At 37.4% G+C, this 25,412-nt stretch overlaps 1 protein-coding gene across 3 annotated transcripts in view; it reads right to left on the bottom strand.

Annotated features, from left to right (window-relative positions):
• gdpd5a (glycerophosphodiester phosphodiesterase domain containing 5a) overlaps positions 1-15,746 on the bottom strand; it is a 66,060-nt gene extending 50,314 nt beyond the window's left edge. The window contains exon 1 of one of the 3 annotated variants that reach the window (XR_010901279.1): positions 15,237-15,746. The gene's annotated coding sequence lies outside the window, so the exon portion shown is untranslated. The remainder of the gene's footprint in view (positions 1-15,236) is intronic. The other 2 variants (XM_067433677.1, XM_067433678.1) reach the window with 2 other exon arrangements.
• Positions 15,747-25,412: the final 9,666 nt, after the last annotated feature.

Here is a 25,412-nt window from a genome sequence, read left to right on the forward strand (position 1 = left end):
CGCACGCATAGTGTTTCCATGTTTTATGGGGACTTTCCATAGGCGTAATAGATTTCATACTGTACAAACCGTATTTTCTATCCCCTACACTGCCCCTGCCCCTAAACCTACCCATCACAGGAAACATTCTGCATTTTTACTTTCTCAGAAAAACTCATTCTGTATGATTTATAAGATTTTTTCCTCATGGGGACCTAAAAATGCCCCCACAAGGACAAGGATTTCGGATATTGCCATCTTTGTGGGGACATTTTGTCCCCATATCGTAGGGATTACAAGCCCACACACACACACACACGTGCTGTTAACCTGATGTTAAGATCGCATCTGTCGCCCTATTCCTAAAGGGACAATTCTGAAAAAAGTGTTTAGTTTTTTTTGTTTGACTAAACAATGGGCGCCAACAATGTGCACACCGACACGCAAACTGACAGGCGTAAAAGCGTAATTTTTAAAAGGTTTGTCGCACCACGTTAAAACTGGCTGACGAATGAGATTGACGCATTTGTTCACATTCCTGGATCTGACATAACAGTAAAACACGACTTGTAATGGCGAGTTTATATCTAGATCCTCCTGCCGGTGTTGGTCATCTGTGTTTTCTGAGGTCCAAGGTCAACGTGGCCGTATACCAGGAAGTTCTAGAGCACTTCATGCTTCCTGCTGCTGACCAACTATATGAAGATGCTGATTTCATTTTCCAACAGGTCTTGGCACCTGCACACAGTGCCAAAGCAACCAGTACCTGGTTTAAGGACCATCGTATCCGTTCTTTATTGGCCAGCAAACTCGCCTGACCTTAACCCCATAGACAATCTATGAGGTATTGTGAAGAGGAAGATGTGATATGCCAGACCCAACAATGCAGAAGAACTGAAGGCCACTCTCAGAGCAACCTGGGCTCTCATAACACCTGAGCAGTGCCACAGACTGATCGACTCCATGCCTTGTCACATTACTGCGGTAATTCAGGCAAAAGAAGCTCCAACTAAGTATTGAGTGCTGTACATGCTCATACTTTTTCATGTTCATACTTTTCAGTTGGCCGATATTTCTAAAAATCCTTTCTTTGTATTGGTCCTAAGTAATAATCAAATTTTCTGAAATACTGAATTTAAGGTTTTTGTCAGTTATAATCTTTAATATTTAAAGAAATAAACATTTGAAATGTATCAGTCTGTGTGTAATGAATGAATACAATATACAAGTTTAACTTTTTTAATGGAATTAGTGAAATAAATCAACTTTTTAATGATATTCTAATTATATGACCAGCACCTGTATAAGAAATTATCCCGTGTGCATTCAAACTCATTTTGGTAGCACGGGGTCACATATGTTGATGAACATTGGGGTTCCTACAACAACTCAGTCAGTGGGGTCATACAACCATTTTCAACTAAAAACCCTTTTTAGTTTACATGGCAACAACATTTTAGAGGCCTGAAAATGCAAACTTTTAAAAATGTGACAAAGAATTTTACTTAAAATTCTTTACTTAAAATTATACAAAGACAGTAACAATACCGTTATTGTCTTTGTATAGATACACATTTGTGAAAACAATGGCGTCACACATGCATATTACGTGTTCCGTCCATAGGCGCATTATGTTTATTTACACAGTTTATTCACATTTTTAATCATTTTAATTTTGACAACGCTGCCGTCTGTACACGAAAAACACAAAGGAACATAATTTTTAGTACATCATTGTTGTGTTTTCAAAAGTTCTGGTGAACTATCATTGATGAGCTAAAGGTATCTGAATGAACTTCAGTCTTTAAAGCTTTAGATAAATTCAGATAGTCTACAGTGTTATTCCCAGCTGGAAAGTAAATGGGATAAAGTTCATTTCCAACTAAATTGGAGTTGACAAGTTGAGGACGCTTCACACCTGGGGAGTTTAGTGTAAACACACTTTTTTTAAGATATTTTATTCAGCAAGGGTTCGTTAAATTGATCAAAAGTGTCAGTAAAGACATTACCAAACTCACAAAATTACCAAACTCTATTCTTTGGAACATTTCATTCATCATAAAATGTTTTCCACAAAGATATGTAGCAGCAAACCAGGGTTCCGTTCTTCGCACGTAGCTAAATCAGTTAGCTGGATTTGATTGTTGATGATTTGGCATTATCTCAGATTGTTTGGTTCTTTGACACTCATCCTGGACCTGGACTGGTCATAGCAACATGTCCGTTAGCTTAAACCTGCTCGGGAGCAGGCTTATTTCATGTAAACAGGATTAGACTGCATCTTGAGGTAATACTTAAAATCTGAGTCAGCCACTGCTACTTTATTACAAGAGTTCCTTACTGAACCAGGAGCAATAGTAATTTTAAATAATGATAATGATAATAATAATAATAATAATAATAATAATAATAATAATAATAATAATAATAATATAAAAGTTTATTTGAAAATAATATTATAATTTTGTGTAAAAGGTGCGTATATAGACACAGTCACTCGATTGAGAGATTTATTTGTGATGGAATAATTACTTTATAGTTGTATTGGAGGTTCACACGTTTTGCAGTTAATCTGCATCATGCATTAAAACTGCACTATCTAATTTTTCCTTCAGCTACAAGGCGTAGTTTGATGACGCCAAGTTTGAGCTCACAATCTTCCACAGCCGGTGGAAAAGAATCGGGCTAGGACTCGGGCAGAAATCGTGTTGATGGATGCGGTTATTAACATTACTGTAGTATGAAGCAGAGCAGGATCGAGTGCTGTGGAGTTGAGCAAGGCCGCTGGTTTAATTGTTGTGCAACACACCTCGTGAGCAGCCAGACTTTTATTATGACGGGACACAGTTGCCGGCGCCATTTCTGCTTTTCCGGTAATGAGTATGAGGTAACGCAGTTCTGTTTAACATATTAGATACGTTTAAGTGTGTTTGAAAAGATGTTATGACGTTACTCTGTGCGTTCACTCAGCAGCTGCTATGACACTTGTCCACACTACTAAGATTAACGCCGGCTTCACACTGCACGCGCAAGCAGGGCGTAGGCAGCGCCGAAGCAGCGCGTGTGTAAAGCAGTAGCAGCGCGCGCACTTTTTGCTTTCACACAGGCAGCGTTTGTCACGCGCAGTTGTGTACAGAGTAGGTTACTCTATAATGGATAAGTTTGCATTTCTCTTTAATGTATTTGAAATGGAAATAAAGCAAAGATTCAGATTTATCATGAAGCATTTACCATTATTTTTAAAAAATCGTTTCACTTGTTTCTGATGTTTTTTTTTATTTCGTTAAGTGCGAGTTTTTGATAGAAGAAAGGCCATCGCACTATATGTCCATGAAAAGCACACTGCTAAAAAGAGAAACTTCAGGAAATTGTCTTGAAATATTGGATAGGCATCAAATTTACATGCATTACCCATCATAAACCTCTTAAAGATAATTCATAAATGACTGTAATAACTAAGAGGAAACTTCTTAATGATTTATCGAATAATTAATAACTAAATGAGCAAATTATCTAACAACGTTTTTAAAAAAAATGACAAAATAACGCACATCATAGTCTATCTACATGTCCATACTGTTTGTGTGCTATATTAATGTGTGCATATTCTATTTACCTATCCATATTTAGTTGTTCGTTCGTGAGACAACAAAAGACTGTCAAAAACACTTAAAAATGACGTACCATCAGCACCAAGAGCCGCTCACGCTCACCAACTTCCTCCCATGCTTTTTCCTTCACTTGCAAGTCTTTATAAAGCAAACTGTGTGGATCACAGAGAACTGTGTGCTTCTCAACCTCCACGATGAGAGTGTCATCCATTGCTGTCTTTCCAGGACAGGTGCACTCTGAAGAACACTGCCTGTGACACCACTTGCTTTTTGTTTATCGTTTCTGTTATGCCAGCATATAGTTATAATATATACATAATTTAATTCATATTTAATTTAAGCTAAACTGGCATACATTATTTAAAATTAGTTTTGTAGTTCAGGCAAAAACTTATGGCAGTGACTTCGGTTTTTGTGTAGAACTTTTTTTTCTTCCACAGCGCCGGATGTCATGGTGACTGAGAAACACACGGAACACTTCACTAAATTATTTAATGGTTAAATGTGTTATTTTTCATGTTAACCAGGTTAATTTTGATCAGAACAATGCACTGTGGCTTTAATTCATCGTGAGCAGCGCGTCAAAAATAGACCTGGCGCCGAAACGATCGCGGCACTGCCGCTTCTGCTCTGCTCCTGCTACGCGCCGCTGCGCTGCCTCTGCTGCCGGTGTGAATGCACTCATTGATTAACAAGGGCGCCGAAAAAAATACGCGCTGCTTACGCCCTGCTTACGCGTGCAGTGTGAAGCCGGCGTAAAGAGTTTCTTGCAAATTAAACTGGAAACCGAGGGTAATGCAGATATGACGCAATTGGCGATGATTCCCTCAGACGCCCCGGCTCCTTAATTAAAATAGCAATTTTCTCACAATTTATAAATAGTTGGAAACATCTGGCATATTGTAAAAACTCAACTGAACAAAATATATAACTCTGGCCTAGTGGTTTTTAATCTTGACCGTTAAGAAACTTTAATACTGTCAGGTAACAAATCTGCTTCAAACTGAATTAAAAATTAAATTACAACATTGAAATAAAAATTTAAAGGGTGTACAAATACTATAAAATTGTGAATATAAATAATTGGGAATCATGTTCATCAAATAGTTAATTTATCTAGCTTATGTTGGTTTGGTCATGTGGCTGTTTCCTTATAAAAGGTCCAGAAATTTGTGTTTTTTCTTTGTCAAGTTTTTTTTTTTTTGCCAGGTGTCTTTTTTAAAGCTACACTGTGTAACTTTTTTAGTTTATTCTTAGCTAAAATCACTTAGTTCTTTCAAAAATATATGTGCTCATTAATGTATATTTACTTCTTTCAAGTAATAATGCACTCTCATAATTTTATAATATACCATTGAAAATACATAAGTGTTGAGGGTTCGGATGGCGGTCGCCATGTTGCTCCTCCATCTTGAAAGTACATTTGCCAAAGAGGGACATACCCGTAAATTCAAGCTTCGCTTTTCGCGTTTTTACACTCGATGGCACCGTGTCGAATGTGAAGAGGAGGATTGCTTGAGGCTGCTATATGATGATGGAGGATCACTCTTAAGCCCCTTTCACACTGCACGTCGGACCCGCAATATTCCCGGAACATTGCCGGGTCGCCTTCTGTGTAAAAGCAACCACGTCCCGGAATTGATTACCGAATTTGACCCCGGTCGGGGACCTAGTAACATTGCGGGATATGTATCAGAGTCGCCAAGGAAGCGGAAAAGAGAATTAAGACGGCAACGCGACAGGCAAATCAACAAGACAAAAGTAAATACTGGAGTGGCCTTTCCAAGATGGAAAGAGCTCATGAGGAGCAACGATTTTAAAAAGGACGCCGACGTTGCCTGCTTTCTTCTCGACAGGTAATATTAATTCAGCCTATTTGTGTATATTGGAAGTTTTATTGTTGCTTGGCTAATTATATCATGGTGTGCTGTGCATAACACTAGAACGACGTCTAGGATAGTTTTCCTCGCGTCAATGATGAAAAAGTATTGTTTACCTTATAACATAAATCCGTGTTCTATGATGGATAACATGAGATTAATATTTTAATTGCATTATAATTTGTTTGCCTTACGCTAGTGGTGTTGTACAATATACAGAATAACGATAGCACTGATAAAAGTTACTTTACTAAGAGCTTGCATTCGTCTGGGAACCTGATAGCTGATGTTAGCAATGAACTGGTTATTATTCAGTTCTATTATTCATTTTACATAGATTAACTTGATCATAGATCATTTGGTAAATTAAATAACTGCAAATTATAATAGTTTTCAAAAATTACCTCATCACTTGAGTTGACGCAACACTCACCGAAAAGGTCGAACTGAAAGCCATGACTAAATCGGCCACCGTAGGAGTTGAAACGAAATCGAAATTGAGAGGAGCAGAAACAATTATTCACTGGATGGTCATATACCGTTTCACCACTAGATGGGAGAAAATATCACACAGTGTAGCTTTAATTATATGATGTCATTAAGTTGTCTTGACGCCAGCCAATCGCTGCATTGCTGATCGTGGTTTCGAGTATCGATGCATCTGCCCTCTTCAGGGAACACTAGACTTTGCAATGATCTCAGATAACTTAATCTAGATATTTTAATGCAATACACAAATTCATTTGAAGAATCAAATTAGCCAGATAACAGTTATCATCATCTCATATGTCTTAAAGGGGGGGTGAAACACTCAGTTTCAGTCAATCTCATGTCAATCTTGAGTACCTCTAGAGTAGTATTGCATCCTTCATATCTCCGAAAAGTCTTTAGTTTTATTATATTTCTAAAAGAAATATAGGCTGTACCGAGTCTTCCGGAAAAAACCGAGCGCCTGGAGGCGTATCGAGTGGGCGGAGCTAAAGAATGACGAGTGCGCACAAAGCGGTGACGTCCTCAAGCGTGGAGAAGAAAACGCTACCCTAAATAAACCATGGCTATCAATCAGATTAAACTGATACAGATATGATCCAGAATCAGATCCGGAGGCTGAAATAAATTGAACAGGAGAAACAGCAGCAGCAGGACGTCCGTCTCTGTGGTATGTACTGTATTTAGCGGCCTGTCAACATTTGTGTGTGTTTACTCGCAGTTTATGAGGACATGATTTAGTTTATGGACTATTGTATGCGACTAAACCTTAGCAGTAGCAAGCAAACCGGTTTTGCACGTCAGACTAGTGTAACGTTATACATAGAACAACAATGGAGTAACGTTAGCGCATTTGAATGACGAAGCACGCTTTGTGAGAACGCTAGGTTTATGTTTGGGTGGTTTTACAATAAACAAACTGACACCTATAGTGGTCAGCTAAACAAATGTATTTAAACACACACCATAGAGCGCATGCTCCATTGATAAATTAACTATACACGATCGTGTTGTTTACTTACGCGACGATAGCCAACAACATAGACATTTGAAGCAGTTTTACTCACCGCGCACGACCGTGAACCTTTATCGCTGGGACTGCTCCGACAAAAACACACTTCTTTGGTAACTGTTGATTTCGTGAAGTCCTGTGACAGCAGTGACCGTGGAGATACACTTTTGCGACATGACTGAAGCGATGTTGTGAAGCTTCTCGTCATTTCGGCGTTCAAATCAGTTCAAATGCAGCGCTGCCTTCCCGGAATGCTATGCGGCCGCGTTAAAGTCGTTTGATGTCACCCGTAGGAATAAAGTGGAGCGCGGCGTGACAGAAGTGTTGCACGGACGAGTGGATCTGCAGCTGAGAGAGTTTATGGGCGTGCATTTCCTCTCTCACTCTAGTCACGCGCGCACCCTTACGGGAGAAGAGTCCGTACAGCCCATACAAAGACCTTCCGCTCTGTCGACGTCAAGCGGACCCATACTCGAAAAAAACTCTCCGAAACTTGTGAGAAACCGGAAGGAGTATTTTCGACACAGAAATACTCCATCAAACGTCCAACATTAGTTTTTTGAAACTTTGTCTATGTTTAGGATGGGAATCCAAGTCTTTAACAGTGTAAAAATTTCAGTATGCATGGAACAGCATTTCACCCTCCCTTTAAGCAAGGTTCGAAGAACGGACCCGTTTTCAACACTGATAATGATAATAACTGTTTCTTGAGCAGCAAATCAGCATATCAGAATGATTTTTGAAGGATCATGTGACTCTAAAAACTTGAGTAATGATGCTGAAAATTCAGCTTTACCATCACAGGAATAGATTACATTTTAAATTATATTAAACTAGAAAAAACATGTAATATTACACAATATTAGCTTTTGCATTTTTGCATTTTTGATAAAAAAAACTGCAACCTTGTTGAACATAAAGAGACTTCTTTCAAAAACTAACCCCAAACTTTTGAACTGTAGTGTATGTAATATTTTTAATCAGTAATTAACACACTAAATTATAAATTTAGCAAGCTTATACTCACCTTCACTATCTATTATGTCTCCCTATTCTCAGTACAGTGCAGCTGCATGACTTATGGAAGAGCCAAACTGATCCTTCAACCTCAATATTAAAACAGAATCTTTATAAATCCATTTAAAACCATGTCTCTCAATGTTCATAGTGGCAGACACACACTTGAGCAGAAGAGATGTAGTGTATGTCTATATGTGCTTGTGTGTGCGCAGCTGTATTGGTGTGGGGCTTCATGCTTCAGCTTGTTTCCATGACACTGAGCTGTCCATGAGCTTTTAAGACTCACAAAAGCCTGAATTCTCCGACATCAGGAGTGTAAAATGAGTCTGCTGCTTCGAGTCCCATTCCCTCCAGCTCTAACTGCAGACCCTCTTGCCCTTATACGCCTGATGGACTTTCCCGACAGGTATGATCGCCAGAAACAGGAAGCTTCTTTTTGTCTGTTTAATTTCCTGCCTTACTCCAGGCCCTCTCATCAAGTGACCAAAGGGACTAAACACAACTGAGTGCTGGGCTTCAGCAGTGAAGTGTTTTCCCCATTAATTTCTGTATTGTTAAAAATCTTTACTTTTTATAATAATTTTTTGATACAAAAATGTATCAAACCAAGTTTCTCAGAGATTAATTGCAAAATTACAAACTCAAAACCTGAACTATTAACAGCTAATGAAGCATTGCAAATGATAATAACAAATGACAATGTAACATTATTGACTTATTGAATCATTGATTGATGTAGCCGATAAAATATTTTATATGTGTATACAATTAATATATTTTAAAAGTATTTAAAGTTTATTGTAAAATATTCAAATATGGAAGTTCTTTGAGAGTGTATAGAGACTTATGATTATGACATTTGCAATGCTTCATGGAAGAGGGAGGACGTTGCAAAGCTCTTTTGTCGCAGTTCTCATTTCCATGGTAACAGGGAATCCTTTGATCAGTGGATCCAAGGGGAATCTCAAGATTATGAGCAACATAGTTTTCCCACAGAGAATATCCAATAACATGAATTTGAAATGAAAAAATTAAGCCAAGACATCTAAATGCGAAATATGCTCATTTAACAATCAGCTCATGGAAATCAGTTTGTTTTTGATGTTATCATTAACATCATTTCTCTATGGAGAAAATGAATGGGATTTGTAATTCTGAAATCTTAACTGTAAACCCTAACACTCAAAATAATGAATTGGTTTGAGTAGAGCCAACTCAAATTAAACAAAACTTTTGAGTATTTAGAACTTTCTTTTTCTTTTGAGTTCTCAAAACTGACACAAGTTAAGTAATTTGAATTGTTTCACCGTTTTGAGTTTTATGAACATTTCTTTTTATTTAGACAAACTTAAATTTAACTGAAACTGGGCTGGGATTTATATTTCCCAGCAGATTTTTCCATGCCACTCAAAAGAGATGAAAAGAGAAATGCCCAAATTAAGTTTTATATTATGTTTTATAATCAATCTGCGAGATTAATGTTAGGGAGATTTAGAAGTGTTTAATGTTTTGTTATGCTAGTTTAGATGAGTTTCTTTTTTTTCTTGTTTTTGTAGTTATGTGACGAGTGAAGCATGAGCTTAGTTTGAGAACAGACATGCATGTGTGACCCTGGACCACAAAACCAGTTAATAAGGATCTTTTTTTATTTTTATAAAAATGTGATTTATATGATTTATTTATAAATCATCTGAAAGCTGGAATCTGAGGGAACATATATACACACACACACACACAAACATACATATACATATATATATATACATAGACATATATATATATATATATATATATATATATATATATATATATATATATATATATATATATATATATATATATATATATATATATATATATACATACATACATACATACATACATACATACATACATACATACATACATACATACATACATACATACATACATACATACATACATACATACATACATACATACATACATACATACATACATACATACATACATACATACATACATACATACATACATACATACATACATACATACATACATACATACATATATATATATATATATATATATATATATATATATATATATATATATATATATATATATATATATATATATATATATATATTAGGGCTGTCCTCGACTAAGGATTTAGACAATCGAATTAGAATTGTCGAATCTCTCTATGGTCGACTGATAGTTGCATCATCTGTGTGTGTGAATGGGTTGGGAGGGGCACGACACTAGCCAGCAGGAGGGTTAAACTATTTTTATTTTCCTTTACACACTGCACACAGCATCAACTTTTAATAAAGCGACCAAAACTGCCTGCCAACTGACAGACGAACTGACAATGGCTTTCTTATTTAGGTTTAAATAGCCTAAAAGGTAATGTGGTGGATAAACATTCATAAACCGTTCTCATAACGTTAAAGCCGCGATCGAAATACAGAACATCAAACAAATATATAAAAGAACATTTTGATAAATAAACCTAAAAAAAGTACCTGCCTAGAGAGGAAAAGAACACTTTGAGTGCGTTTACATGCACGTACCGATTGTGCCTAAAGCGAGTGAAGACGAACGCGAAGCTCAGCCCCGCGCCTCAGGATCTCACACCGCCACCTGACGCGCACATTATATACACGCGAGCTCAATTTTGAATTGACTGACAGATGAGCTGCACGAAAGCGCTCTGTGGAGCGGCAGGATTTTAAACAACTTCCCGAGTGGCCGCGGACAGGCGCTGAATGCTGCCGCCGGTGTGTGTACACTCATTGAACGTGTTCTAATTTTAAAGGCGCTGTGCGAAGCTCGGCGCCCTTAAAGGGGTCGCACACCGATGCTCATCTCTGCTCAGCGCCGCGACACGTCTTTAAAATATTGAGCACCCCCATATTGCCAAAATGGTATGATCCTCATTTCATAACACCCGCGAAGATTCGACCGTGAGATCGGTGGTCGAATCATCAGGCTCCGCATATCAATGCATCGAATCTTCGACTTTTCGGGGTCACCCCTAATATATATATATATTATATATATATGGTAGGAAATGTACAAAATACTTTCAAGGAACATGATCTTTACTTAATACCCTAATGATTTTTGGCATAAAAGAAAAATAGATAATTTTGACCCACACAATCATGTATTGTTGGCTACTGCCACAAATGTGCAAATTATGACTGGTTTTGTGGTCCAGCTGGGTCACGTGTTAAATGTATAATAATGCTGTCCTCATTCAGCAAGTGCTATGCTAATGCTAGCAAAGGATTGTGTAACCAATTAGCAAGGTGGCATTTATTGAATTAGCTAGTTAAAGCTAGCCAAGTTTCCATTACTAAAATTTGACATTACATGACATTAAGTTAAATGTATGAATTATCTTACTCAAATATTTCAAGTTCAGCAAAATTAAAATGTATGATTACAAAGTAAAAATCCACAAGATGGTCTAATTAAACTTTAAATGTATTAACTTAAAATAAATTGAGGCAACTGATTGCCTCAATTTCTTTGAGTTTTGCCAACTTATTCGGGTTTATAGTGTACACAAGACACCAAGAATTAAAAGACGTAACAGACCTGCATTTAAAAGTGATGAAAAATGTTGTTCATCTACTAGCATTCAAACATTTGTGGTCAGTAAGATTTTGTTTTTTCCTGAAAAATTCAATTTCTTCAAATAATTTTTCAAATAAATGCTGTTTTGAGCTTTCTATTCATCATTTATTATTTTATTTTTTTATTCATTAAGCAGCATGTCTGTTTTCAACACTGACATCAATAATAAAAATTTCTTGAGCAGCAGTTCAGCATATTAGAATGATTTATGCTGTTTGCCTAACACATAAATAAATTCCTTTTTAAAAAACTGTTAAAATACTATACATTTTACATTGGAATAATATTTCACAATATTACTTTTTCTAATGTATTTTATTATCAAATAAACACAGCATTGGTGAGCGGCATATAAAAGACTTCTTTCAAAAATGATCAAAAGATCTTACAGACTCCAAACTTTTGAATGGTATAGTCAGTGTAGAAAAACTGCAACACTTTCTATTCCTCCAACAGCAAATACAGCAGTTTGGATCTGACTGAGACAACCATGCTTGAAAAATGCTAAACTTTCAGACACTTCAGAGAAGCATGCGCACAAACAGAATCATTGTTCGTTCCTGATGGGATTTTATAGAAAACTACTGTCAAAAGCCTAGCTAACCGGGTAGGATTTACTTTAATATTAATATTAAAAAGGTTTTATCACATAAAATAATTAAAATAAAATAAAAAATACATGTACAAATATGATCATATATAATAAATAAAAGTAATTATTTTACACCAAAAACAAATGTTGTAAAACAATGAATATGCATGTTTATTAGTAATCAGGCTTGCTGTTTTTTGTAAAAAAAGAAATGTATAAAAAAAGGAAAGTTCAACGGGAATTTCGGTTGTGTTGCACAGAAGAAATATAAGGTTTATTTTACATGACAACGGTGTACTAAAAACAGACAAACAGACAACGCCATTGTCAAAACAATTCCAGTTCACAAGGATCCATGGAAAATGCTGTATAATGCATGTCAGGCCAGTAGTTGGCAATGTCAATTTAGTAAAGAAATGACGCACCTATAGACTGAAACGCGTAATATGAATGCAGTCAATGCACATTATGTCACCGTTTTTACAACTTCGCGATTTTGTTGTTTACATGGAGACAATTAGGGTATAGTTTTCAGGCCCCCAAAATGCAGTCGTCATGTAAATAAATGGCCAAAATGCCTAAAAAGTTTTCTGTATTTTGTTGAAAACTGAGTCATATAAACGGTTATACAGTCTTGGAACAACATGATAAAGGTGATGCCAGATTGTGATCTGATAATATGATGACAGCCCTTGGGATGCAACAATACTGTCCATTTTCCATTCACAAACAACTCTTTCCTCATGTGATCCAATGTTTTTCACCTCTGATTTTGAGTCCAGAATCTTTCATTAACTCCAGCATGACATTAACAAGAAAATGAACACTGTTTCTATTCAAGGACTCATGCATGATTTAGAAGTCTGAAAATAGAGAGCCATTAAGTCATTGTACAGCTTCTGATTAGACAGGGCAGAACAGCGGTGACATATTGAAGAATGGGTCAAACGACTTTGGGAAGTTTCTGTGGGAACTCATCCAACAGGTTTGATGGATCCTCCGCACTGAGGAAGGGTTTACTTTCCCATGGATGAATCGAGCCCTTTGTATTCCCACTCCTCTGGTGGGCCCTCTGTGGATTTATCTGAGATAATGTGAGCAAAGACAACCTAACTTATCTCTCTAGTTATGCTGCTTTTGTTTTGGCATCTTCTCACCTGAGAAACAGCAATCTTATAATTTGGATGTTAAACATGGTTGGTTGTTGTGGAGAGCTCATAATGACAGTACCTGACGTAGATACCATAGAACTAGTGAAATATGATACAAAGACTGTATTTGTGAACGTGCCAACACCATAATGAAGGTGGAATCAGGCGACAATTTCTCAGGAGACCTGAAATAGCTTGTTATGAACAAGTCTACAGTCAGAGCTTGGGTCTGGAGAAGATGAAAGACATCAACATCCAACACCCTTCGTCTGGTTGCTCCCGTCTCTTGTTATTCCTTTCTCTCTTGGACACTTCCTGAGGAGCAGTCTGCACCACTTCCCTAAACATTCAGACCAAAACTTTTGAAGCTGCAGAGAAATGATCTGCTCTCATTAGATTCTGGAAGTTCATTAACAATTGGGCCAAAAGCCGCGGAAAATTATGAGGGGTATGGGACATAAAATGTAAAGCCCAAAATGAATTTGTCTTAACTGGAACTTTTCTTAACTCGTTCCACAACCGTAAGACCTCCGTTCATCTTCAGAACACAGTTTAAGATATTTTATATTTAGTCCGAGAGCGTATCCAAGTGTAGGCACACTATACTGTCCATGTCCAGAAAGGGAATAAAAACATCAAAGTAGTCCACATGTGAGGTTAGTTAGTTCATTAGAATCTCTTGAAGCATTGAAAATACAATTTGATTCATGAATAACAAAAACTACGACTTTATTCAGCATTGTCCTCTCTTCCGCGTTTGTTTTCAAACCTAAAATAATGATTCAAACGGTAATGAATCAGCGGATTGATTCATGATTCGGATCGCCAATGTCACATGATTTCAGCATTTTGACAGTTTGACACGTGATCCGAATCATGAATCAATCCGCAGATTCATTACCATTTTAATCTTTATTTGAGGTTTGAAAACAAACACGGAAGAGAAGACAATGCCGAATAAAGGCATAGTTTTTGTTATTTTTGGACCAAAATGTATTTCCGATGCTTCAAGAGATTCAAGAAAAGACATTGTCAGACTAAATATAAAATATCTTAAACTGGGTTATGAAGATGAACGGAGGTCTTACAGGTGTGGAACAACATAGGGTGAGTCATTAATGTCATCAATTTAATTTTTGGGTGAACTAACACTTGTGTGAAGAATTTAGAAACTAGAAATGTATTTGTTCTTTAACTTGCTATTTTGTTTTTTTATTTAGATATTTTGCTTTGGTCACGATTACAGCTTTTGTGTATACTATTAATAACTTAAAATAAAATAGAAACGAGAAAATGTACTGCTTGAATTTAGCAACATTTTAGAGAAAAAAAGGAAAACACTGTGACAACTTACCCCATCTCTGCTTTATGTAAACAAATACTATACACATAGGAAGTATAATTTTAAGTTAAGAGAAACTTAAAACAGACAAAGAGGAACATCCAGGTTTATTTGGGACACTTTTCCTAAGTCATCTCAATTGCAAAAAGTGTCGCAATCAACCTGAATTCACCCTACTTAACAAAAGTACCATGTTTGTACCATAGTAGGCTATTTTTTCTGGGCCTTTGTGCATAGATACGTATCAATTCGTGTATAAATACATGAATTTAAAACCATGGAGTAGCCTATCAAAGTGTTATGGTATTGCCATCTAATATCGTACAATCGCATACTTTTTAAAAGGACTCAGTTATAAGATTAATCTTATAAACAGAAGTTAGAAATAAACGAAACGGAACTTTACTTATTGGATATTGTTGCAATACATAGCCTACATCACATATAAATCAACCGACTAATAAGCGTAGCCTACTACATATGCATGTGATAGTAAACATGCTTAAGGCTACTTAGCTCCTTCTCCTTCTTACCTTCTCGTCGGCAAGATGACCAGCGCAGGTAGCCGAGTTCTTTTTCTCCAGTATTCTCCTCTTAACTTGTAATGTCGTTTGTCTGTCTCTTTCTCTAAATGTTAAACAGCACTTCAACACACTAAACGCGTAAAGGTGTGTGACATTAGTGGAAGTAAACTACATTAAAGTGTCGGACGCGCGCATTGCTTTAAATCCAATCTGACTGGCTATGGCACGATCTCCAGCAAGATGGTTCATATGAATATTTCACTGCAACATGTTATCACGTTGTGTTTGGGGGATTGTGATTCACCGAAGACATTCAGTACAGATCGGGAGAGTAAATCCATCCGACCCAAAAAAAGCCCGTGGGAGGAGCTGCGCGCCTCCTCTTCCCCTCCTCTTGATCAAGCGTCATCAACGCGCCCCTGGTAATTAACAACCTACAATACTCGTGATTAGTGCTGAATTTAACTTCATACACGATATCTGTTAATTACGTTTTAAACTGTCTGTTTAAAATAATAAACAAAGCATCAACAGCTCCAACTTCCCCGCAAAGAAAACACCGGTATTTGATTCACCAATAATTTGTTCACTACAAATATTTATTCCCTTATTCTTATGGTGTGTTTGGTTATGTTTAAACTCGCCCCCTATACCACTATTCCCTACACCGCCTACTTGAGGGAGTGAAATGAATGATTTAAGTCAGGTGTAGGACATTCTTCTTTCAGATGAATACAATCAGAGTTATATAAAAAAATGTCCTGGTTCTTCAAACTTTATAGTAAATGGCTGTTTCTGTTTTGAAGTCCATAAAAGTGCATCTATCCATTATAAAAGTGTTCCACACTGCTCCGGTGGGTTAATAAAGGCCATTTTGAAGCTAAACATCTTTTACTAACCAGTCTCTCGTGCATTCACGCGAGACATGGTATTCCAAAGTATGATGCAGGGCACAACCTAACGCTTTTTGACTGTCTCAGTTTGTGCAGTAAATCCATTTGGGCTTAGAGCATATAATTTTCTCCCACATTAATTGCAATTATGTGGTTTTGTTTCATTGTTTTATACAGTGTATCCTTTTTCTTGATTTACCCCGAAAGAATGGAAGTGAAATGTGACAACAACATGGCCCATGCGTGGGGTATTGTAACATGTGAGTGGGCACATTGTAACATGAGCAAATTACATCTTAAAATGTTATCTGATATAATCAAAACATAAACAAACAAAAAAAAATATTTTGTCAATAAAATACAATTATTAACTTTCTGAGATAAAATAATGGCATTTTTTTATCATTAAAAATACACATTTTTGATTTTGACAACAAACACATCGCTAATACAGCTATACAGCATAGTTAAAAACTAAAAAAAGTAATAAATAAAAATGTCTGAACATTGAATCTCAGTCATTATTCACCCTTTTCTCGTGGTTTCTCAAAAGAATTCATTAAAAAGTATAGAATATAATATTCTATATAATAATATATAGAATATTATAGAATATGATATTTCTAATAGGGGCTCATTGTAATGCAGTGTTACAACCAAGCGGCAACCTCCCGCGATCTCTCTTGAAGCCAATACGGAAGTAATGTAAACTGCAATTCCTTAACTGAGCACTAGGGACAGGCTCCAGAAGGGAGCAGAATCTCATTGAGCCCCATGTTAAAATTCCCAACTTTACAGCAGACAAAAACATGTACAAAATTGTGGTTTTGTTCTATACGGCTAATTTTGCCCTTCATGACAACTGTGAGGGGGGTGATTTTTTTATTTTTATAACTCATACATTTACATTATATAAAGCCTTAGATTTCTGCATAATTAAGGGTGTGGTTACTTGGACAGCCATTTATCCGCCGTAGTCATTGCGTCACCTAAGCTCCGCCCATATCCTGCCTTTTTGCCCATTTTCTGTTATCCGGGAGTGACGCGCGATGATACGCTAGCAAGATGTCAAAGCCCAGCTCGTCTCTACTTTACACTTCAGAATTGCTTATCGGATGTATGACGTCACGGACACTACGTTCATATTTTTTTACAGTCTATGGTTACAACACACCCCACCTGCGCGACTGGGATTTAAACCGTGGCTTGTAACTTTTTCTGTTAGATCAGCATTAAAAAACTATCTCAACTGTTAAATAGCATATAGCTGATACAATAATATTAGATTTGTCTTATTTTAAATAAACACAAAAAACAGAGATGGAAAATAAACTTAAGTAAGAAAATTTACATTGATATTGTAAAATACACTCACCTAAAGGATTATTAGGAACACCTGTTGAATTTCTCATTAATGCAATTATCTAATCAACCAATCACATGGCAGTTGCTTCAATGCATTTAGGGGTGTGGTCCTGGTCAAGACAATCTCTTTGAACTCCAAACTGAATGTCAGAATGGGAAAGAAAAGTGATTTATGCAATTTTGAGCGTTGCATGGTTGTTGGTGCCAGACGGGCCGGTCTGAGTATTTCACAATCTGCTCAGTTACTGGGATTTTCACACACAACCATTTCTAGGGTTTACAAAGAATGGTGTGAAAAGGGAAAAACATCCAGTATGCGACAGTCCTGTGGGCGAAAATGCCTTGTTGATGCTAGAGCTCAGAGGAGAATGGGCCGACTGATTCAAGCTGATAGAAGAGCAACTTTGACTGAAATAACCATTCATTACAACCAAGGTATGCAGCAAAGCATTTGTGAAGCCACAAAAGCCACAGTGATATGTGAAAAAGAGGCCGCAATTTGCACAAGCTCACCAAAATTGGACAGTTGAAGACTAGAAAAATGTTGCCTGGTCTGATGAGTCTTGATTTCTGTTGAGACATTCAGATGGTAGAGTCAGAATTTGGCGTAAACAGAATGAGAACATGGATCCATCATACCTTGTTTCCACTGTGCAGGCTGGTGGTGGTGGCATAATGGTGTGGGTGATGTTTTCTTGGCACATTTTATGCCAATGATACATGGGGCAACTTTTTGAGCAATGTTGCCGGGCAATTTTGCCAAGTGATATGGCTGTGGGCGTTGTCCCATAGAGCATGGGCAACACATTTCTTTTTGGATATCCAGATAGAAATGTGTTGCCCATTCTCAATGGGAAAGTACCCAAGCAACATCTTTCAGCAACTTTGCCCGGCAACATTGCTCAAAAAGTAGCCCCATGGATCATCAGCTTTAGGCCCCTTAGTGCCAATTGGGCATTGTTTAAATGCCACAGCCTACCTGAGCATTGTTTCTGACCATGTCCATCCCTTTATGACCACCATGTACCCATCCTCTAATGGCTACTTCCAACAGGATAATTTACCATGTCACAAAGCTCAAATCATTTCAAATGGATTTATTGAACATGACAATGAGTTCACTGTACTAAAATGGTCCCACAATCACCAGATCTCAACCCAATAGAGCATCTTTGGGATGTTGAGATGTGGTGGATCGGGAGCTTCGTGCCCTGGATGTGCATCCCACAAATCTCCATCAACTGCAAGATGCTATCCTATCAATATGGGCCAACATTTCTAAAGAATGCTTTCAGCACTCTTATTAGTGTTCCTAATATCTTCCAAAGATTGTTAAATTTTGGTGCTATTTTTTCTCTATATATAGAGTTGATATGGCAACTAGTAAATACACAAAGTTTCGTCATTCTGTCATGTGTCTAAAGTTTTAAACCATGCGTGTTATAACTAACCCACTTTAGGTTGTGCCCTGTGCTCCTAGCTCCTACACAGGCAAGTTACAGTGATGAATGCAGAAGCGCAGAGGATAGACCATAACAAAACTTGGTTTCTTGCGAGAACTAGCATATTTTCACCAGAGCATCCTACGTCATTTGCTGGAACGCCAGTCTATTGTGAACAGGTGTACAACATTTAGCAGAAGTTAGAGTTTACAGTTTGTAAAGTTTCAAATATGTATATGTTTCAGAAGGCCTTACACCATCTTCTGGAGAAACACGGGAATTCATTAGGTGCAAATCTCACAGTGCATTGTGGGTATTCTCCTATTTAAAGGGTATTCCCACCCTCATATCATTACAAACCCGTTAAAAAAATGTTATCTTCAGAACACAAATTAAGATATATTTGATGAAATCAGAGAGCTCTCTGACCCCTTCATAGACAGGAATTTAATTCACAGATTAACAAATGAATTAAGGTAGTAAAGACATTGTTAAAATAGTCCATGACTACAGTGGTTCAACCTTAATTTTACGGAGCGATGAGAATACTTTTTGTGCACAAACTTTATTCAAAAATGACTACTTTACATGTTCCCTCATAATGCGATTATAATAGGATTTAGACAATATTGCAATTAAACTTTACCTCATGTAAACGCAATACTTTAATCAAACTAATGTGATTAAGCTCATAATCTTAGTAACCATATCCAGTAAGCTACATCCATAAAAATGTATTATGAATTTGATGCGAGTATATTAAAACAATGGCCAGTATACTGTATGCCTATCTGAGTGTGGTATAACCATACTTATTAGCGAATAATCAGAATAATGAAAATTGCATGTAAACTGGAGTGAAAAGTTCTGGGGTCTCATTTATAAAACTTTGTGTAGATTTCATCCTAAAAGTGTATGTACGTATAAAGCTAGATTTTGCGTACACAATTTTTTTTTCAGATTTATGAAACCATGCGTACGCCAGAAGCTGCTCAAAAATCCCATTATAAATCACAGCCAGCAGCAGCTTGTACCTGCTTCTCCACCCTGACTCCTCCCCGAAATCACCATATATGGAGCTGACAACGCCTAGTTTTACTATGCATGACCTCATCTGCATATCATTTGCATGCATATTCCCATCCACGTGACACCATGTTTAACACTGTCAAAGGTAAACGACATTGAAAAATATTAGATACGGACTATAAATGCCATTTGTGCTTTACACATTACATTGCTGAAAATCATTCAATATCCTTTTTATGTTGTAGAATACATACATCAAAATATCCATAAAAACAAAATTGTATTAAATACTTCTCAGGTATTTTTTTAAATAAGTGTTATTTTAATTAAAAATATTTCGTTAATTTTAAACACTTCAAATCAAATAAAATTCATGCAGTTTTGCTGATAATGTCCCTGAATGAAAACTCGTTCTTTCCTTATTCTGCCATTAGCGTAATCCTCCAACAGTCCCAGCAGTGCCATCATGAAGCATTACATACCCGGGTCACCGGAGGATTTATATAGACTGGTCGTTAACACCTTGACAAAAATCACAGAATGAATTTGTAGGTGAAAATGATGAAATGTTGAGGGGGGGTTCTCAATCTCATGTCAATCTTGAGTACCTATAGAGTAGTATTGCAGTATTGCATCCTTCATATCTCCGAAAAGTCTTTAGTTTTATTATATTTATAAAAGAAATATAGGCTGTACCGAGTCTTTCCGAAAAAAAACCGAGCACCTGGAGGTGTATCGTGTGGGCGGAGCTAAAGAATGACGAGTGCGCACAAAGCGGTGACGTCCTCAAGCGTGGAGAAGAAAACGCTACCCTAAAAAAACCATGGCTATCAATCAGATTCAACTGATACAGATATGATCCAGAATCAGATCCGGAGGCTGAAATAAATTGAACAGGAGAAGCAACAACAGCAGGACGTCCGTCTCTGTGGTATGTACTGTATTTAGTGGCCTGTCAACATTTGTGTGTGTTTACTCGCAGTTTATGAGGACATGATTCAGTTTATGGACTATTGTATGCGACTAAACCTTAGCAGTAGCAAGCAAAACGGTTTTGCACGTCAGACTAGTGTAACGTTATACATAGAACAACAATGGAGTAACCGTTAGAGCATTTGAATGACGAAGCACGCTTTGTGAGAACGCTAGGTTTATGTTTGGGTGGTTTTACAATAAACAAAATGACACCTATAGTGGTCAGCTAAACAAATGTATTTAAACACACACCATAGATCGCATGCTCCATTGATAAATTAACTATACACGATCGTGTCGTTTACTGATATTTACTTACGCGACGATAGCAACACATTTTGCGACATACGCGACACACTTCTTTGGTAACATTGTTGATTTGGTGAAGTCCTGACAGCAGTGACCGTGGAGCTCCACTTTTGCGACGCGACTGAAGCGTGATGTGAAGCTTCTCGTCATTTCTGTGTTCAAATCGGTTCAAATGCAGCGCTGCCTTCCCGGAATGCTGTGCTGAAGCGTTGAAGTCGCTTGATGTCACCCATAGGAATAAAGTGGAGCGCGGCGCCACAGAAGTGTTGCTCAGACGAGTGGATCTGCACCTACCTGAGAGCAGTGTTTATGGGCGTGCATTTCCTCTCTCGCTCTGGTCACGCGGTCACTATCGACGTCAAGCTGACCCATACTCGAAAAAACCTCTCTAAACAAACTGCACTAAAGACTCATCCCGTAGGCTACTCTCACAACAAAAGACAAACACTCAGAGCATGAATGTCTAAATCCCGACACAAAACCGAAACCAGAGGCCGAAGTGCCGGGATCTGAACGCCACGCCCCGAACACAAAACAACTCTGAGGACAGGACACAAGAGAGAGTAATTCGCTTCGGTGAGTAATGTAGCCAATCACAAACATGTCGGTAGACTTCTACAACGCAATTGGCCAATCATAGATGTTGAAGTTGGAATCCCCTCACTGCTCGAGTGTTTGTCCAGGTGCTGAGTTCAGTTAACATGCACGTCAATCCACTGTATGCAGACATTGTGAAAATAAATAAGAGATTCATTGTATACCAGCTTCACTGATTAATATAGCGGAACTTTGTGAGATCACGCTCATTGAATGAGTGACAGTTTTTAGTGCTTATAAAAGGAGCACTCTTTGCACGCTGTCTTGGCGATATCATATTTTTTTAATTTTCTATTTTAGTTCTGTAATATATTCAGAATTTGTATGAAACGTTTGTTTTTCATTCTTGACAAGCAGCCACATACATGCTTCAATGTACTTACCCTTCAGCAAATACATGCGGGATTCACAGGATTCAATGTGATGTCTGACAGTAAATATTCATGTTGAAATCAGGCTCACAAAAATGTCAGGAAAACACGATTCCTGGCTGCATGCCATTATCCATGTTTTAATCCGAGCCCCCACCCCAGAACACAATTTCAACTGAGGGGCAAGAACACGATTTCAAGGAGGCTGACAGCAGCAACCTGCATGGGGACCCGGATAGCCCAGCTACAACCCTGTAATAATAATTGACAAAGAAACCCATAGAAACTCCTAAAAACCATTTAATGGTTGCTGTGTCTCTGTTCCCCAGCTCCGTCAGTCTACCTGAACAAAGAAGGAGTTTTGTGAAGCGGTGCATGGAGAGCCCACCTCTGTCAGGCACAGCGGCTACTTATCCAGACTGCAGGCAGAGAGCCAGAGCAGAGCATCCACTGCTTCTATTCCAGGATGACAGTGAGAGATTAACCTCTGGCCTGAGCCAAGCTTGCATCACATCCTAATCTTTAACAACCTACTGGTGGACTGAAGCCGTCCTTCAGCAAGCGTGACTTTGAGTTAGACACACTAGCCGGGCACATCTGTACGGGGTCACATGTGTTCGTTGTGGTATTTTCTGATGTGATGAGATGTCAGGATGAATGTTCTGCTCCAGTCTAAGCAAGTCTAGTTTTAAAAGTCGAGAACATTCATTCAACAACATTGATTACTGTCTAAGTGTTATATATTAAACTATTATACATTCATTTTATTTATATATATATATATATATATATATATATATATATATATATATATATATATATATATATATATATATATATATACACACACACAATTATAAGACTAAAATAATTTTCTGATTTTATAATATATTAGTAGTAGTGGAATGATGATACCATGTTACATTTATTTATCAAATATAAATCAGTACTTGTTTATTATAACCATTTGATTATGACATATCGGTGAGGGGAATCATAATAAACTGAAATAAGCAAACCTTCCACAGTAGTTTGTGCAGGTTTAGACGTGTGAAACTAGCAGCACCTAGTGGTCACATTCGTAGCTGCAGGAACATGCGGTCAAACACATGCTAAACAAAAGAGCTGACGTTTTCACACTTGCCAACAAGTTGTCATTCATCTATTTTGATTTTTCTCTCTCACAAGATTGTGGCATGTGCACACAGTACTATTTATCTTAATTGTGTCTTTTAGAAAATAAATATTCCTGTTATATAGTTTATACTGCTTTGTTCGATCGTGAAGGGATAGTTCACCCAAAAATTAAAATTAGCCCATGATTCACTCACCTTCAAGTCATCCTGGGTGTAAATGACATTCTTTTTTCAGACGAAAACAATCTTTTAAAATGTTTTATATAATGTTATAAGAGATTAAAAATGGTGTGGCTCTTCCAAGTTTTATAATGGCTGTTTCTGTTTTGAAGTCCATAAAAGTACATCTATCCATTATAAAACTACTGCATATGGCTCCAGGGGGTTAATAAAGACCATTTGAAGTGAAGCGATGCGTTTCTTTAAGAAAAAATATCCATATTTAACAGGTTATAAACTGTAATCTCTAACTTACGCTAACTGTTGTACGCACGTTCATGAGAAAATGCCACTGTGCTAGTTCTTGGGAGAACTACGCTTTGTTTTGCTCTATCCTCTGCGTCACTCGAACTTACTCTACACCTGCGTCCTACGTCATGCGTTCGAACGCCAGTTTCTCATGAAAGCACGTGTTTACAAATTACAGTTTGTAAAGTTTTAAATATGGCTTTTTCTTTTCTTACACAAACATATCGCTTCGCTTCATTAACCACCCGGAGTTGTGTGGATCACTTTAATGTTGGATAGATGCACTTTTTTCTCCAAACAGAAACAGCCATTATACCGCTTGGATTAGCCAGGACATTTTTAATATAACTCAGATTGTATTCATAGAAAGTCATATACATGTACATATTCTAGTGTAATCCCTCCTGTTTGAACCCCGCACTCCAAGCGGGACTCAAACCCAGGTTTGTTAGCATGAGAGTCAGACGCTCTTGCACTAGGAGGGCTTGAGGGCAGAGATGGGCATAAATACATGGAAATGTATTTAAATACAAATACAAAATACTGTGAGGAAAATGTATTTAAATACAAATACAAAATACTGTGTGGAAAAATGTATTTAAATACAAATACAGTATTTTGTATTTTGAAAATACACCAAATACATGTGAAATTGGCAATTCAGTGAAGGTATCCATATTAGGCTGTAATCTATCTGGGCCTATTCTGAATGCCAAAAAGCATTTAGATGTGTGCAACTGCTTAAAAACTTTCCTTTTGAATTTGAATTTGAATTTCCTTTAGCGGCAGTTATAATAACACAAATTACGTCAATAACTCATTCGCCCTCACTTCTTTTTCCACTCCAACATTCCAATTATTCCTGCCCACTAAAAGCTGCACAGATATATGTGCTTACCCCGATAGGCCTATCTATGTAAATGATTTAGAAAAAGTTCCATCGATTCACATTTTATATTATTGCTACGAATCTACGATATGTATTGTCATATGATATCACTCATCCCTAACATGCAGTAACGTTAATACTTCAGAAACATTTGACAAGCTACTTTAATCAACAAGTAGAATTGACCATGACATCCTCACCTTATTCCAACAATTTTGTAAAGTTGCCGATCCAAGGCTGGGTTGTACTAGCCTAGAAATCTAGACGCAGTCTAGATCTAATCTGCCCTGAGTGTCGTCTAGCAACTCTCAATACACTTCTGAGCTGTAAAAACCAAACTCTGGTCGGGCCAATCACATCGTGTATAGAGTCGGTGGGCGGGGCTTAACATAATGACGGCAGAGTTGCGTTTGCGTGCTTCTAGTAAACACAGACGCTGGCGAACGGCAGTCTTTCGAATCAGCTTTGGCCGTGACTCTGGAAGACTTGAGTTAAGCTTTTCTCTGAGAAAAGAACAAAGAACGGCACTGAAGTCATTCTTAAGAAGGGAAGATGTGTTCTGAGTTTTGCTGACTGGATACGGCGAATGTTTAATCTATCAATGAGCTCCGCTTCACGTTGCTCTGGATGGTTGTAGCGCTATCGCGTGCAGAGGGAGTTTAAAAGACAACCGTATATCCGCCCCTCGGATTGAGCTGTCAATGGTGAGTT

This window comes from Pseudorasbora parva, chromosome 23, assembly GCF_024679245.1.
Source record: "Pseudorasbora parva isolate DD20220531a chromosome 23, ASM2467924v1, whole genome shotgun sequence".
In the NCBI taxonomy this organism is placed as follows: domain Eukaryota; kingdom Metazoa; phylum Chordata; class Actinopteri; order Cypriniformes; family Gobionidae; genus Pseudorasbora; species Pseudorasbora parva.